This window comes from Oncorhynchus mykiss, chromosome 28 (genome assembly GCF_057628025.1).
Source record: "Oncorhynchus mykiss isolate SJ-2025 chromosome 28, ASM5762802v1, whole genome shotgun sequence".
Classification (NCBI taxonomy): domain Eukaryota; kingdom Metazoa; phylum Chordata; class Actinopteri; order Salmoniformes; family Salmonidae; genus Oncorhynchus; species Oncorhynchus mykiss.
In genome coordinates, this window is record NC_143049.1 from 44,311,375 (window position 1) to 44,327,410 (window position 16,036).

Below are 16,036 nucleotides of genomic sequence, written 5' to 3' on the forward strand. Positions count from 1 at the left end.
CCATGCCTTCCGCCTGGCTACTCCAACCTCGGACAACAGCTCCCCCCCCCCCGCAGCTACTCGCCCAAGCCTCTCCAGGTTCTCCTTTACCCAAATCCAGATAGCAGATGTTCTGAAAGAGCTGCAAAACCTGGACCCGTACAAATCAGCTGGGCTTGACAATCTGGACCCTCTATTCCTGAAACTATCCGCCGCCATTGTCGCAACCCCTATTACCAGCCTGTTCAACCTCTCTTTCATATCGTCTGAGATCCCCAAGGATTGGAAAGCTGCCGCAGTCATCCCCCTCTTCAAAGGGGGCGACACCCTGGACCCAAACTGTTACAGACCTATATCCATCCTGCCCTGCCTATCTAAGGTCTTCGAAAGCCAAGTCAACAAACAGGTCACTGACCATCTTGAATCCCACCGTACCTTCTCCGCTGTGCAATCTGGTTTCCGAGCCGGTCACGGGTGTACCTCAGCCACGCTCAAGGTACTAAACGATATCATAACCGCCATCGATAAAAGACAGTACTGTGCAGCCGTCTTCATAGACCTTGCCAAGGCTTTCGACTCTGTCAATCACCGTATTCTTATCGGCAGACTCAGTAGCCTCGGTTTTTCGGATGACTGCCTTGCCTGGTTCACCAATTACTTTGCAGACAGAGTTCAGTGTGTCAAATCGGAGGGCATGCTGTCCGGTCCTCTGGCAGTCTCTATGGGGGTGCCACAGGGTTCAATTCTCGGGCCGACTCTTTTCTCTGTATATATCAATGATGTTTCTCATGCTGCGGGCGATTCCCTGATCCACCTCTACGCAGACGACACCATTCTATATACTTCCGGCCCGTCCTTGGACACTGTGCTATCTAACCTCCAAACGAGCTTCAATGCCATACAGCACTCCTTCCGTGGCCTCCAACTGCTCTTAAACGCTAGTAAAACCAAATGCATGCTTTTCAACCGTTCGCTGCCTGCACCCGCACGCCTGACCAGCATCACCACCCTGGATGGTTCCGACCTTGAATATGTGGACATCTATAAGTACCTAGGTGTCTGGCTAGACTCTAAACTCTCCTTCCAGACCCATATCAAACATCTCCAATCGAAAATCAAATCAAGAGTCGGCTTTCTATTCCGCAACAAAGCCTCCTTCACTCACGCCGCCAAACTTACCCTAGTAAAACTGACTATCCTACCGATCCTCGACTTCGGCGACGTCATCTACAAAATTGCTTCCAACACTCTACTCAGCAAACTGGATGCAGTTTATCACAGTGCCATCCGTTTTGTCACTAAAGCACCTTATACCACCCACCACTGCGACTTGTATGCTCTAGTCGGCTGGCCCTCGCTACATATTCGTCGCCAGACCCACTGGCTCCAGGTCATCTACAAGTCCATGCTAGGTAAAGCTCCGCCTTATCTCAGTTCACTGGTTACGATGGCAACACCCATCCGTAGCACGCGCTCCAGCAGGTGTATCTCACTGATCATCCCTAAAGCCAACACCTCATTTGGCCGCCTTTCGTTCCAGTTCTCTGCTGCCTGTGACTGGAACGAATTGCAAAAATCGCTGAAGTTGGAGACTTTTATCTCCCTCACCAACTTCAAACATCTGCTATCCGAGCAGCTAACCGATCGCTGCAGCTGTACATAGTCTATTGGTAAATAGCCCACCCATTTTCACCTACCTCATCCCCATACTGTTTTTATTTATTTATTTTTATTTTTCTGCTCTTTTGCACACCAATCTCTACCTGTACATAACCATCTGATCATTTATCACTCCAGTGTTAATCTGCATAATTGTAATTATTTGCCTACCTTCTCATGCCTTTTGCACACAATGTATATATAGACTCCCCTTTTTTCTACTGTGTTATTGACTTGTTAATTGTTTACTCCATGTGTAACTCTGTGTTGTCTGTTCACACTGCTATGCCTTATCTTGGCCAGGTCGCAGTTGCAAATGAGAACTTGTTCTCAACTAGCCTACCTGGTTAAATAAAGGTGAAATAAAAAAAATAAATAAAAAATCTGTTACTAGATCATCAGTACTGTTCTACATGTAACCTGGTCCCATCTGTTAGTAGATCATCAGTACTGTTCTACATGTAACCTGGTCCCATCTGTTAGTAGATCATCAGTACTGTTCTACATGTAACCTGGTCCCATCTGTTACTAGATCAGTACTGTTCTACATGTAACCTGGTCCCATCTGTTACTAGATCATCAGTACTGTTCTACATGTAACCTGGTCCCATCTGTTACTAGATCATCAGTACTGTTCTACATGTAACCTGGTCCCATCTGTTACTAGATCATCAGTACTGTTCTACATGTAACCTGGTCCCATCTGTTAGTAGATCAGTACTGTTCTACATGTAACCTGGTCCCATCTGTTACTAGATCAGTACTGTTCTACATGTAACCTGGTACCATCTGTTACTAGATCATCAGTACTGTTCTACATGTAACCTGGTCCCATCTGTTACTAGATCATCAGTACTGTTCTACATGTAACCTGGTCCCATCTGTTACTAGATCAGTACTGTTCTACATGTAACCTGGTACCATCTGTTACTAGATCATCAGTACTGTTCTACATGTAACCTGGTCCCATCTGTTAGTAGATCAGTACTGTTCTACATGTAACCTGGTCCCATCTGTTAGTAGATCATCAGTACTGTTCTACATGTAACCTGGTCCCATCTGTTACTAGATCAGTACTGTTCTACATGTAACCTGGTCCCATCTGTTAGTAGATCATCAGTACAGTTCTACATGTAACCTGGTCCCATCTGTTACTAGATCAGTACTGTTCTACATGTAACCTGGTCCCATCTGTTAGTAGATCATCAGTACTGTTCTACATGTAACCTGGTACCATCTGTTACTAGATCATCAGTACTGTTCTACATGTAACCTGGTCCCATCTGTTACTAGATCATCAGTACTGTTCTACATGTAACCTGGTCCCATCTGTTACTAGATCAGTACTGTTCTACATGTAACCTGGTCCCATCTGTTAGTAGATCATCAGTACTGTTCTACATGTAACCTGGTACCATCTGTTACTAGATCATCAGTACTGTTCTACATGTAACCTGGTCCCATCTGTTACTAGATCATCAGTACAGTTCTACATGTAACCTGGTCCCATCTGTTACTAGATCATCAGTACTGTTCTACATGTAACCTGGTACCATCTGTTACTAGATCATCAGTACAGTTCTACATGTAACCTGGTCCCATCTGTTACTAGATCATCAGTACTGTTCTACATGTAACCTGGTCCCATCTGTTACTAGATCATCAGTACTGTTCTACATGTAACCTGGTCCCATCTGTTACTAGATCATCAGTACTGTTCTACATGTAACCTGGTCCCATCTGTTACTAGATCATCAGTACTGTTCTACATGTAACCTGGTACCATCTGTTAGTAGATCAGTACTGTTCTACATGTAACCTGGTCCCATCTGTTAGTAGATCATCAGTACTGTTCTACATGTAACCTGGTCCCATCTGTTACTAGATCAGTACAGTTCTACATGTAACCTGGTACCATCTGTTACTAGATCATCAGTACTGTTCTACATGTAACCTGGTCCCATCTGTTAGTAGATCAGTACTGTTCTACATGTAACCTGGTCCCATCTGTTACTAGATCATCAGTACAGTTCTACATGTAACCTGGTCCCATCTGTTACTAGATCATCAGTACTGTTCTACATGTAACCTGGTACCATCTGTTACTAGATCATCAGTACTGTTCTACATGTAACCTGGTCCCATCTGTTACTAGATCATCAGTACAGTTCTACATGTAACCTGGTCCCATCTGTTACTAGATCAGTACAGTTCTACATGTAACCTGGTCCCATCTGTTACTAGATCATCAGTACTGTTCTACATGTAACCTGGTACCATCTGTTACTAGATCATCAGTACTGTTCTACATGTAACCTGGTCCCATCTGTTACTAGATCATCAGTACTGTTCTACATGTAACCTGGTCCCATCTGTTAGTAGATCATCAGTACTGTTCTACATGTAACCTGGTCCCATCTGTTAGTAGATCATCAGTACTGTTCTACATGTAACCTGGTCCCATCTGTTACTAGATCATCAGTACTGTTCTACATGTAACCTGGTACCATCTGTTACTAGATCAGTACTGTTCTACATGTAACCTGGTCCCATCTGTTACTAGATCATCAGTACTGTTCTACATGTAACCTGGTACCATCTGTTAGTAGATCATCAGTACTGTTCTACATGTAACCTGGTACCATCTGTTACTAGATCAGTACTGTTCTACATGTAACCTGGTACCATCTGTTAGTAGATCATCAGTACTGTTCTACATGTAACCTGGTCCCATCTGTTACTAGATCATCAGTACTGTTCTACATGTAACCTGGTCCCATCTGTTACTAGATCATCAGTACTGTTCTACATGTAACCTGGTCCCATCTGTTACTAGATCATCAGTACTGTTCTACATGTAACCTGGTCCCATCTGTTACTAGATCAGTACTGTTCTACATGTAACCTGGTCCCATCTGTTACTAGATCATCAGTACTGTTCTACATGTAACCTGGTCCCATCTGTTACTAGATCATCAGTACTGTTCTACATGTAACCTGGTCCCATCTGTTAGTAGATCAGTACAGTTCTACATGTAACCTGGTCCCATCTGTTACTAGATCATCAGTACTGTTCTACATGTAACCTGGTCCCATCTGTTAGTAGATCAGTACTGTTCTACATGTAACCTGGTCCCATCTGTTACTAGATCATCAGTACTGTTCTACATGTAACCTGGTCCCATCTGTTACTAGATCATCAGTACTGTTCTAAATGTAACCTGGTCCCATCTGTTACTAGATCATCAGTACTGTTCTACATGTAACCTGGTCCCATCTGTTACTAGATCATCAGTACTGTTCTACATGTAACCTGGTCCCATCTGTTAGTAGATCATCAGTACTGTTCTACATGTAACCTGGTCCCATCTGTTACTAGATCATCAGTACTGTTCTACATGTAACCTGGTCCCATCTGTTACTAGATCATCAGTACTGTTCTACATGTAACCTGGTACCATCTGTTACTAGATCATCAGTACTGTTCTACATGTAACCTGGTCCCATCTGTTACTAGATCATCAGTACTGTTCTACATGTAACCTGGTCCCATCTGTTACTAGATCATCAGTACTGTTCTTCATGTAACCTGGTCCCATCTGTTAGTAGATCATCAGTACTGTTCTACATGTAACCTGGTCCCATCTGTTACTAGATCATCAGTACTGTTCTACATGTAACCTGGTACCATCTGTTAGTAGATCAGTACAGTTCTACATGTAACCTGGTCCCATCTGTTACTAGATCATCAGTACTGTTCTACATGTAACCTGGTCCCATCTGTTACTAGATCATCAGTACTGTTCTACATGTAACCTGGTCCCATCTGTTACTAGATCATCAGTACTGTTCTACATGTAACCTGGTCCCATCTGTTACTAGATCAGTACTGTTCTACATGTAACCTGGTCCCATCTGTTACTAGATCATCAGTACTGTTCTACATGTAACCTGGTCCCATCTGTTACTAGATCATCAGTACTGTTCTACATGTAACCTGGTCCCATCTGTTAGTAGATCATCAGTACTGTTCTACATGTAACCTGGTACCATTTCGAACTACTAATTTTGAAAATTACTCTCTCCAGAAATAAGTCTCTCACTGTTGCCGCCTGCTACCGACCCCCCTCAGCTCCCAGCTGTGCCCTGGACACCATTTGTGAATTGATCGCCCCCCATCTAGCTTCAGAGTTTGTTCTGTTAGGTGACCTAAACTGGGATATGCTTAACACCCCGGCAGTCCTACAATCTAAGCTAGATGCCCTCAATCTCACTCAAATCATCAAGGAACCCACCAGGTACAACCCTAACTCTGTAAACAAGGGCACCCTCATTGACGTCATCCTGACCAACTGGTCCTCCAAATACACCTCCGCTGTCTACAACCAGGATCTCAGCGATCACTGCCTCATTGCCTGTATCCGCTACGGAGCCGCAGTCAAACGACCACCCCTCATCACTGTCAAACGCTCCCTAAAACACTTCTGTGAGCAGGCCTTTCTAATCGACCTGGCCCGGGTATCCTGGAAGGACATTGACCTCATCCCGTCAGTTGAGGATGCCTGGTCTTTCTTTAAAAGTAACTTCCTCACCATTTTAGATAAGCATGCTCCGTTCAAAAAATGCAGAACTAAGAACAGATATAGCCCCTGGTTCACTCCAGACCTGACTGCCCTCGACCAGCACAAAAACATCCTGTGGCGGACTGCGCTAACATCGAATAGTCCCCGCGATATGCAACTGTTCAGGGAAGTCAGGAACCAATACACACAGTCAGTCAGGAAAGCTAAAGCCAACTTCTTCAGGCAGAAGTTTGCATCCTGTAGCTCCAACTCCAAAAAGTTCTGGGACACTGTGAAGTCCATGGAGAACAAGAGCACCTCCTCCCAGCTGCCCACTGCACTGAGACTAGGTAACATGGTCACCACCGATAAATCCATGATTATCGAAAACTTCAACAAGCATTTCTCAACGGCTGGCCATGCCTTCCGCCTGGCTACTCCAACCTCGGACAACAGCTCCCCCCCCCCCGCAGCTACTCGCCCAAGCCTCTCCAGGTTCTCCTTTACCCAAATCCAGATAGCAGATGTTCTGAAAGAGCTGCAAAACCTGGACCCGTACAAATCAGCTGGGCTTGACAATCTGGACCCTCTATTCCTGAAACTATCCGCCGCCATTGTCGCAACCCCTATTACCAGCCTGTTCAACCTCTCTTTCATATCGTCTGAGATCCCCAAGGATTGGAAAGCTGCCGCAGTCATCCCCCTCTTCAAAGGGGGCGACACCCTGGACCCAAACTGTTACAGACCTATATCCATCCTGCCCTGCCTATCTAAGGTCTTCGAAAGCCAAGTCAACAAACAGGTCACTGACCATCTTGAATCCCACCGTACCTTCTCCGCTGTGCAATCTGGTTTCCGAGCCGGTCACGGGTGTACCTCAGCCACGCTCAAGGTACTAAACGATATCATAACCGCCATCGATAAAAGACAGTACTGTGCAGCCGTCTTCATAGACCTTGCCAAGGCTTTCGACTCTGTCAATCACCGTATTCTTATCGGCAGACTCAGTAGCCTCGGTTTTTCGGATGACTGCCTTGCCTGGTTCACCAATTACTTTGCAGACAGAGTTCAGTGTGTCAAATCGGAGGGCATGCTGTCCGGTCCTCTGGCAGTCTCTATGGGGGTGCCACAGGGTTCAATTCTCGGGCCGACTCTTTTCTCTGTATATATCAATGATGTTTCTCATGCTGCGGGCGATTCCCTGATCCACCTCTACGCAGACGACACCATTCTATATACTTCCGGCCCGTCCTTGGACACTGTGCTATCTAACCTCCAAACGAGCTTCAATGCCATACAGCACTCCTTCCGTGGCCTCCAACTGCTCTTAAACGCTAGTAAAACCAAATGCATGCTTTTCAACCGTTCGCTGCCTGCACCCGCACGCCTGACCAGCATCACCACCCTGGATGGTTCCGACCTTGAATATGTGGACATCTATAAGTACCTAGGTGTCTGGCTAGACTCTAAACTCTCCTTCCAGACCCATATCAAACATCTCCAATCGAAAATCAAATCAAGAGTCGGCTTTCTATTCCGCAACAAAGCCTCCTTCACTCACGCCGCCAAACTTACCCTAGTAAAACTGACTATCCTACCGATCCTCGACTTCGGCGACGTCATCTACAAAATTGCTTCCAACACTCTACTCAGCAAACTGGATGCAGTTTATCACAGTGCCATCCGTTTTGTCACTAAAGCACCTTATACCACCCACCACTGCGACTTGTATGCTCTAGTCGGCTGGCCCTCGCTACATATTCGTCGCCAGACCCACTGGCTCCAGGTCATCTACAAGTCCATGCTAGGTAAAGCTCCGCCTTATCTCAGTTCACTGGTTACGATGGCAACACCCATCCGTAGCACGCGCTCCAGCAGGTGTATCTCACTGATCATCCCTAAAGCCAACACCTCATTTGGCCGCCTTTCGTTCCAGTTCTCTGCTGCCTGTGACTGGAACGAATTGCAAAAATCGCTGAAGTTGGAGACTTTTATCTCCCTCACCAACTTCAAACATCTGCTATCCGAGCAGCTAACCGATCGCTGCAGCTGTACATAGTCTATTGGTAAATAGCCCACCCATTTTCACCTACCTCATCCCCATACTGTTTTTATTTATTTATTTTTATTTTTCTGCTCTTTTGCACACCAATCTCTACCTGTACATAACCATCTGATCATTTATCACTCCAGTGTTAATCTGCATAATTGTAATTATTTGCCTACCTTCTCATGCCTTTTGCACACAATGTATATATAGACTCCCCTTTTTTCTACTGTGTTATTGACTTGTTAATTGTTTACTCCATGTGTAACTCTGTGTTGTCTGTTCACACTGCTATGCCTTATCTTGGCCAGGTCGCAGTTGCAAATGAGAACTTGTTCTCAACTAGCCTACCTGGTTAAATAAAGGTGAAATAAAAAAAATAAATAAAAAATCTGTTACTAGATCATCAGTACTGTTCTACATGTAACCTGGTCCCATCTGTTAGTAGATCATCAGTACTGTTCTACATGTAACCTGGTCCCATCTGTTAGTAGATCATCAGTACTGTTCTACATGTAACCTGGTCCCATCTGTTACTAGATCAGTACTGTTCTACATGTAACCTGGTCCCATCTGTTACTAGATCATCAGTACTGTTCTACATGTAACCTGGTCCCATCTGTTACTAGATCATCAGTACTGTTCTACATGTAACCTGGTCCCATCTGTTACTAGATCATCAGTACTGTTCTACATGTAACCTGGTCCCATCTGTTAGTAGATCAGTACTGTTCTACATGTAACCTGGTCCCATCTGTTACTAGATCAGTACTGTTCTACATGTAACCTGGTACCATCTGTTACTAGATCATCAGTACTGTTCTACATGTAACCTGGTCCCATCTGTTACTAGATCATCAGTACTGTTCTACATGTAACCTGGTCCCATCTGTTACTAGATCAGTACTGTTCTACATGTAACCTGGTACCATCTGTTACTAGATCATCAGTACTGTTCTACATGTAACCTGGTCCCATCTGTTAGTAGATCAGTACTGTTCTACATGTAACCTGGTCCCATCTGTTAGTAGATCATCAGTACTGTTCTACATGTAACCTGGTCCCATCTGTTACTAGATCAGTACTGTTCTACATGTAACCTGGTCCCATCTGTTAGTAGATCATCAGTACAGTTCTACATGTAACCTGGTCCCATCTGTTACTAGATCAGTACTGTTCTACATGTAACCTGGTCCCATCTGTTACTAGATCATCAGTACTGTTCTACATGTAACCTGGTACCATCTGTTACTAGATCATCAGAACTGTTCTACATGTAACCTGGTCCCATCTGTTACTAGATCATCAGTACTGTTCTACATGTAACCTGGTCCCATCTGTTACTAGATCAGTACAGTTCTACATGTAACCTGGTCCCATCTGTTACTAGATCATCAGTACAGTTCTACATGTAACCTGGTCCCATCTGTTAGTAGATCATCAGTACTGTTCTACATGTAACCTGGTCCCATCTGTTAGTAGATCATCAGTACTGTTCTACATGTAACCTGGTCCCATCTGTTACTAGATCATCAATACTGTTCTACATGTAACCTGGTACCATCTGTTACTAGATCATCAGTACTGTTCTACATGTAACCTGGTCCCATCTGTTAGTAGATCAGTACTGTTCTACATGTAACCTGGTCCCATCTGTTAGTAGATCATCAGTACTGTTCTACATGTAACCTGGTCCCATCTGTTACTAGATCATCAGTACTGTTCTACATGTAACCTGGTCCCATCTGTTAGTAGATCATCAGTACAGTTCTACATGTAACCTGGTCCCATCTGTTACTAGATCAGTACTGTTCTACATGTAACCTGGTCCCATCTGTTACTAGATCATCAGTACTGTTCTACATGTAACCTGGTACCATCTGTTACTAGATCATCAGTACTGTTCTACATGTAACCTGGTCCCATCTGTTACTAGATCATCAGTACTGTTCTACATGTAACCTGGTCCCATCTGTTAGTAGATCATCAGTACTGTTCTACATGTAACCTGGTCCCATCTGTTACTAGATCATCAGTAATGTTCTACATGTAACCTGGTACCATCTGTTACTAGATCATCAGTACAGTTCTACATGTAACCTGGTCCCATCTGTTACTAGATCATCAGTACTGTTCTACATGTAACCTGGTACCATCTGTTAGTAGATCATCAGTACTGTTCTACATGTAACCTGGTACCATCTGTTAGTAGATCAGTACAGTTCTACATGTAACCTGGTCCCATCTGTTACTAGATCATCAGTACTGTTCTACATGTAACCTGGTCCCATCTGTTACTAGATCATCAGTACTGTTCTACATGTAACCTGGTCCCATCTGTTACTAGATCAGTACAGTTCTACATGTAACCTGGTCCCATCTGTTACTAGATCATCAGTACTGTTCTACATGTAACCTGGTCCCATCTGTTAGTAGATCAGTACTGTTCTACATGTAACCTGGTCCCATCTGTTACTAGATCATCAGTACTGTTCTACATGTAACCTGGTCCCATCTGTTACTAGATCATCAGTACTGTTCTACATGTAACCTGGTACCATCTGTTAGTAGATCAGTACAGTTCTACATGTAACCTGGTCCCATCTGTTACTAGATCATCAGTACTGTTCTACATGTAACCTGGTCCCATCTGTTACTAGATCATCAGTACTGTTCTACATGTAACCTGGTCCCATCTGTTAGTAGATCATCAGTACTGTTCTACATGTAACCTGGTCCCATCTGTTACTAGATCATCAGTACTGTTCTACATGTAACCTGGTACCATCTGTTACTAGATCAGTACTGTTCTACATGTAACCTGGTCCCATCTGTTACTAGATCAGTACTGTTCTACATGTAACCTGGTCCCATCTGTTACTAGATCATCAGTACTGTTCTACATGTAACCTGGTCCCATCTGTTACTAGATCAGTACTGTTCTACATGTAACCTGGTACCATCTGTTACTAGATCAGTACTGTTCTACATGTAACCTGGTCCCATCTGTTACTAGATCATCAGTACTGTTCTACATGTAACCTGGTCCCATCTGTTACTAGATCAGTACTGTTCTACATGTAACCTGGTCCCATCTGTTACTAGATCATCAGTACTGTTCTACATGTAACCTGGTCCCATCTGTTACTAGATCATCAGTACTGTTCTACATGTAACCTGGTACCATCTGTTACTAGATCAGTACTGTTCTACATGTAACCTGGTCCCATCTGTTACTAGATCATCAGTACTGTTCTACATGTAACCTGGTCCCATCTGTTACTAGATCAGTACTGTTCTACATGTAACCTGGTCCCATCTGTTAGTAGATCATCAGTACTGTTCTACATGTAACCTGGTCCCATCTGTTACTAGATCATCAGTACTGTTCTACATGTAACCTGGTCCCATCTGTTAGTAGATCAGTACTGTTCTACATGTAACCTGGTCCCATCTGTTACTAGATCATCAGTACTGTTCTACATGTAACCTGGTCCCATCTGTTACTAGATCAGTACTGTTCTACATGTAACCTGGTCCCATCTGTTACTAGATCATCAGTACTGTTCTACATGTAACCTGGTCCCATCTGTTACTAGATCATCAGTACTGTTCTACATGTAACCTGGTCCCATCTGTTAGTAGATCAGTACTGTTCTACATGTAACCTGGTCCCATCTGTTAGTAGATCATCAGTACTGTTCTACATGTAACCTGGTCCCATCTGTTACTAGATCAGTACTGTTCTACATGTAACCTGGTCCCATCTGTTACTAGATCATCAGTACTGTTCTACATGTAACCTGGTCCCATCTGTTACTAGATCAGTACTGTTCTACATGTAACCTGGTCCCATCTGTTACTAGATCATCAGTACTGTTCTACATGTAACCTGGTCCCATCTGTTACTAGATCATCAGTACAGTTCTACATGTAACCTGGTCCCATCTGTTACTAGATCAGTACTGTTCTACATGTAACCTGGTCCCATCTGTTAGTAGATCATCAGTACTGTTCTACATGTAACCTGGTCCCATCTGTTACTAGATCATCAGTACTGTTCTACATGTAACCTGGTCCCATCTGTTACTAGATCAGTACTGTTCTACATGTAACCTGGTCCCATCTGTTAGTAGATCATCAGTACTGTTCTACATGTAACCTGGTCCCATCTGTTAGTAGATCAGTACTGTTCTACATGTAACCTGGTCCCATCTGTTACTAGATCATCAGTACTGTTCTACATGTAACCTGGTCCCATCTGTTACTAGATCAGTACAGTTCTACATCTGTTACTAGATCATCAGTACTGTTAACCTGGTCCCATCTGTTAGTAGATCATCAGTACTGTTCTACATGTAACCTGGTCCCATCTGTTACTAGATCATCAGTACTGTTCTACATGTAACCTGGTCCCATCTGTTACTAGATCAGTACTGTTCTACATGTAACCTGGTCCCATCTGTTAGTAGATCATCAGTACTGTTCTACATGTAACCTGGTCCCATCTGTTAGTAGATCAGTACTGTTCTACATGTAACCTGGTCCCATCTGTTACTAGATCATCAGTACTGTTCTACATGTAACCTGGTCCCATCTGTTACTAGATCAGTACAGTTCTACATCTGTTACTAGATCATCAGTACTGTTCTACATGTAACCTGGTACCATCTGTTAGTAGATCAGTACAGTTCTACATGTAACCTGGTCCCATCTGTTACTAGATCATCAGTACTGTTCTACATGTAACCTGGTCCCATCTGTTACTAGATCATCAGTACTGTTCTACATGTAACCTGGTCCCATCTGTTACTAGATCATCAGTACTGTTCTACATGTAACCTGGTCCCATCTGTTACTAGATCATCAGTACTGTTCTACATGTAACCTGGTCCCATCTGTTACTAGATCATCAGTACTGTTCTACATGTAACCTGGTCCCATCTGTTACTAGATCATCAGTACTGTTCTACATGTAACCTGGTCCCATCTGTTACTAGATCAGTACTGTTCTACATGTAACCTGATCCCATCTGTTACTAGATCATCAGTACTGTTCTACATGTAACCTGGTCCCATCTGTTAGTAGATCATCAGTACTGTTCTACATGTAACCTGGTACCATCTGTTACTAGATCATCAGTACTGTTCTACATGTAACCTGGTCCCATCTGTTACTAGATCATCAGTACTGTTCTACATGTAACCTGGTCCCATCTGTTAGTAGATCAGTACTGTTCTACATGTAACCTGGTCCCATCTGTTACTAGATCATCAGTACTGTTCTACATGTAACCTGGTCCCATCTGTTACTAGATCATCAGTACTGTTCTACATGTAACCTGGTCCCATCTGTTACTAGATCATCAGTACTGTTCTACATGTAACCTGGTCCCATCTGTTAGTAGATCAGTACTGTTCTACATGTAACCTGGTCCCATCTGTTACTAGATCATCAGTACTGTTCTACAGGTAACCTGGTCCCATCTGTTACTAGATCAGTACTGTTCTACATGTAACCTGGTCCCATCTGTTACTAGATCATCAGTACTGTTCTACATGTAACCTGGTCCCATCTGTTAGTAGATCAGTACTGTTCTACATGTAACCTGGTCCCATCTGTTACTAGATCATCAGTACTGTTCTACATGTAACCTGGTCCCATCTGTTACTAGATCATCAGTACTGTTCTACATGTAACCTGGTCCCATCTGTTACTAGATCATCAGTACTGTTCTACATGTAACCTGGTCCCATCTGTTAGTAGATCAGTACTGTTCTACATGTAACCTGGTCCCATCTGTTACTAGATCATCAGTACTGTTCTACAGGTAACCTGGTCCCATCTGTTACTAGATCAGTACTGTTCTACATGTAACCTGGTCCCATCTGTTACTAGATCATCAGTACTGTTCTACATGTAACCTGGTCCCATCTGTTACTAGATCATCAGTACTGTTCTACATGTAACCTGGTCCCATCTGTTACTAGATCAGTACTGTTCTACATGTAACCTGGTCCCATCTGTTACTAGATCATCAGTACTGTTCTACATGTAACCTGGTCCCATCTGTTACTAGATCATCAGTACTGTTCTACATGTAACCTGGTCCCATCTGTTAGTAGATCAGTACTGTTCTACATGTAACCTGGTCCCATCTGTTAGTAGATCATCAGTACTGTTCTACATGTAACCTGGTCCCATCTGTTACTAGATCAGTACTGTTCTACATGTAACCTGGTCCCATCTGTTACTAGATCATCAGTACTGTTCTACATGTAACCTGGTCCCATCTGTTACTAGATCAGTACTGTTCTACATGTAACCTGGTCCCATCTGTTACTAGATCATCAGTACTGTTCTACATGTAACCTGGTCCCATCTGTTACTAGATCATCAGTACAGTTCTACATGTAACCTGGTCCCATCTGTTACTAGATCAGTACTGTTCTACATGTAACCTGGTCCCATCTGTTAGTAGATCATCAGTACTGTTCTACATGTAACCTGGTCCCATCTGTTACTAGATCATCAGTACTGTTCTACATGTAACCTGGTCCCATCTGTTACTAGATCAGTACTGTTCTACATGTAACCTGGTCCCATCTGTTAGTAGATCATCAGTACTGTTCTACATGTAACCTGGTCCCATCTGTTAGTAGATCAGTACTGTTCTACATGTAACCTGGTCCCATCTGTTACTAGATCATCAGTACTGTTCTACATGTAACCTGGTCCCATCTGTTACTAGATCAGTACAGTTCTACATCTGTTACTAGATCATCAGTACTGTTAACCTGGTCCCATCTGTTAGTAGATCATCAGTACTGTTCTACATGTAACCTGGTCCCATCTGTTACTAGATCATCAGTACTGTTCTACATGTAACCTGGTCCCATCTGTTACTAGATCAGTACTGTTCTACATGTAACCTGGTCCCATCTGTTAGTAGATCATCAGTACTGTTCTACATGTAACCTGGTCCCATCTGTTAGTAGATCAGTACTGTTCTACATGTAACCTGGTCCCATCTGTTACTAGATCATCAGTACTGTTCTACATGTAACCTGGTCCCATCTGTTACTAGATCAGTACAGTTCTACATCTGTTACTAGATCATCAGTACTGTTCTACATGTAACCTGGTACCATCTGTTAGTAGATCAGTACAGTTCTACATGTAACCTGGTCCCATCTGTTACTAGATCATCAGTACTGTTCTACATGTAACCTGGTCCCATCTGTTACTAGATCATCAGTACTGTTCTACATGTAACCTGGTCCCATCTGTTACTAGATCATCAGTACTGTTCTACATGTAACCTGGTCCCATCTGTTACTAGATCATCAGTACTGTTCTACATGTAACCTGGTCCCATCTGTTACTAGATCATCAGTACTGTTCTACATGTAACCTGGTCCCATCTGTTACTAGATCATCAGTACTGTTCTACATGTAACCTGGTCCCATCTGTTAGTAGATCAGTACTGTTCTACATGTAACCTGGTCCCATCTGTTACTAGATCAGTACTGTTCTACATGTAACCTGATCCCATCTGTTACTAGATCATCAGTACTGTTCTACATGTAACCTGGTCCCATCTGTTAGTAGATCATCAGTACTGTTCTACATGTAACCTGGTACCATCTGTTACTAGATCATCAGTACTGTTCTACATGTAACCTGGTCCCATCTGTTACTAGATCATCAGTACTGTTCTACATGTAACCTGGTCCCATCTGTTAGTAGATCAGTACTGTTCTACATGTAACCTGGTCCCATCTGTT